Source organism: Danaus plexippus (genome assembly GCF_018135715.1).
Source record: "Danaus plexippus chromosome 9 unlocalized genomic scaffold, MEX_DaPlex mxdp_26, whole genome shotgun sequence".
In the NCBI taxonomy this organism is placed as follows: domain Eukaryota; kingdom Metazoa; phylum Arthropoda; class Insecta; order Lepidoptera; family Nymphalidae; genus Danaus; species Danaus plexippus.
This window is the reverse complement of record NW_026869848.1, coordinates 2,269,660-2,272,505: the sequence shown is the minus strand read 5'-3', so window position 1 is coordinate 2,272,505 and position 2,846 is coordinate 2,269,660. Positions and strand designations below refer to the sequence as shown.

Genomic DNA, 2,846 nt, shown 5'->3' with positions numbered 1-2,846 from the left:
ACTTTTCCCGTAGCCGCGCTACAGTGCTACGCTATTCGGTCTACGAACTTTAACTTAGGTTACGTTATTGTGTAGTGATTTTTTTTTCCTAAAAATTCTGTGAATTCGTGTTTTTTTTTAAATCTTTGTGCGTTATGAGGGATCGATTTTTGTTATAGCAATGTCGGCCCTCGTCCGACCCGTTTGGTAAGTTCGATAATTTTTATTCTTTAATTAAAATATATATATAAAAAACTTTATTTGTAAAATTTGCGGTCCGTTATTACGGATTTATTTCAGCGGTGTCGCTCAGGAAGAAAAATAATATATAGAAAAACCGTTCACGCACAAATCCCACGCTCGTAAAACCATTTCACAGAATGCTTTCAATTTTTTCGTATTGAACAGTATTTGATAAGGGAATTAGGTAAATTAGTTGACTTTGAGACATGATTTTATCAGAAATATCTAAACTATCATTTGTATTTGTAATAATAATCTCGGTTAGCTAATTAGGTTATCCTAATCAAATCACCGCTAAACGAGAATCGTCGAACCGCGACATTATTACTAAGAGGGAATACTTAATGACGCGTACCTCTAATTACCTGTATTTGTAATGGAAGTTAAGATACAGGATTTAATCTTGGAATAAAATGAAAATAATGTATAAGAATATATTTTTTTACATTTGGTCGAAAGGATTGTAAGCTAATATTTTTTTAATGATATAAGAATTTCGTCAAAATATATATTTCTTTTTGGACATTTTCGTAACAAACATGACTTATCAAAATATTTTTTCTATTATATTCCAAGGGTTAACAATATATTTTATAATGCATTATTATTTTACACTTATTTTATTAAAATATTCAGGACTAATCCTATACTTTTTTCTAAATATCTTAGTACGGCGACACAAAATTTATAAACATAAAATATATATATGAAATACATAACTTATATTTTATTATTAATGTAGGTCCTCTTTTTTTAAGTAAAAATTACATAGTGTTTACAAGATAAAGGTCTAAAATAAATAAAGCCTTAAAATGAAATTAAGTTTTTCTATTACATTTCCAAGACGTTTCGATAAATCTTCAGCAACCGTCATCGCAGGCAGACGAGATGATTTTTCGTCGGGAAAATGTCAAAAATAAAATAATTAAAATCGAAAAGCTATCCGAAAAACTTAGTTTCATTTAAATATGTATACGCGAAAATTTTAAATATCAATAAAATCTTCTTTCCTATTACTTTCCACATTCAAAAATTAGAAGAAAGAGAAAACATTTAAAATTTATATTATTAAAAATAACACTATAAAGAAAGACAAAGTCGACAATTATTTTTTTTATAAGCTATGGCCTTGTTCCCACTGGAATCGCGTCCCCACCCGGTGACGCTGTCCAAGCCACTAGGGCTAACAGCTACAGTCAAGTCGAAACTAGAAAAAAAACTGGAATCGTGAAATATTTTGCCAAAGCTATCATATACATTGTTATAAGATACTAAAAATATCAATATAAAACTGCCATTGCTTACCGCCTTATAAAATAAGCACAGTCATAAAAAAAAACAATAAAAATCAAGAGTGTTTATATCATTTATTTTAATGAAAAAAAAAATAAACCAATTCATGATTTTATTTACCCTTCGCGGTTTAACTGAAATATAATTTAACTTTGAACACATTCCACGTGTGATCTTGATATGGTTGCAAATTGTTTCCACGGAGCCCGCCGAGCCATTCACTTATCTGATGGGACACCTTCCCATACCTAATTGAGATTTGTGGAGCTTTAAAATTATTTCACATAACATTGATATCTAAAATTTTATTTTAAAATACGATACTCGTCTTCGAATTTTTACTTTATATACTTATTACCATAATTTACTTAATATATATAAAATTTAAATTGTTTTCTGAAATCTGACGTATGTTGAATATTATGTACGAATAATTATTCTTTTAAATCTCTTCAATATGAAGAGATCTTCGTCAATATAAAGAGTTAACCTATTTCTTACCATCAACAATAATAGTATTATTTTCGATCTGCCGTCAGGGGGCCGTTACAGACGTATCCATACGGGGCTCGATCCAACGATAACCATCGCTACAAGCACCCTCTTTGTTCAGGGCTGTCAGCTATCACATATTTAGAATTTTGTACCTATTTTTTATGAATATTATGGTAAAAGTGAATAAATCTTATTTGTTCAGGGCTGCCTTTTCAACAATTGTCAATTAGGACTTACGTGGATATAATTTTGCTAACAAATGTGCCGAGCTAGTTATATTCTGATATGATAATAAAAATATTTCTCTTAAGAGTCTTGATACGTTACTTTCACTTTATAATATTTCATTAAAGTATGAAGATATAAAAACGAAAGACTGAAAAGAGACTAACAATCTCACTTCATGAGTAAGAAAAATGCAAATAATAATTGCCTAACCGTTATCATCGGTAGTTATTTTCTTAATTAAATCATGTTTTATAATCATAATAATAATCATTTTAATTATATCATCTTCATAAAATATAAATTAAAATACTATAATAGCACGGGCAGTAAATTTCTGTATCACTGGGAATAAGTAATAGTTTTTATTAACACAATTAAATACCACTGCAACGAAATAAACGTGTTTGTGATCTATGATTATAGATTTTTTGTACTTTTAAATATTACATAGAAAAAAATGTTCACTCAAAAATATGTACACAACTTCTTTGAACAGAACTAGACATATACACGTACTTTTTGCTTATACAAGAATCAGAATAATAATATATATGTTTCATTTATTTCTTTCTTTACTATCGCCAACCATACAGGTCACAGTTGAGGGG

The 2,846-nt window shown here is 28.8% G+C and overlaps 1 long non-coding RNA gene across 1 annotated transcript; it reads right to left on the bottom strand.

The window, feature by feature from the left end:
* Positions 1 to 1,575: 1,575 nt before the first annotated feature.
* On the bottom strand, positions 1,576 to 2,567 carry LOC133320150 (uncharacterized). Its single transcript, XR_009753597.1, has 2 exons — positions 2,017 to 2,567; positions 1,576 to 1,763 (listed from the first exon to the last, which is right to left on the bottom strand). It is a non-coding gene; the product is annotated as an uncharacterized LOC133320150 (long non-coding RNA).
* Between the last annotated feature and the right edge of the window lie 279 nt (positions 2,568 to 2,846).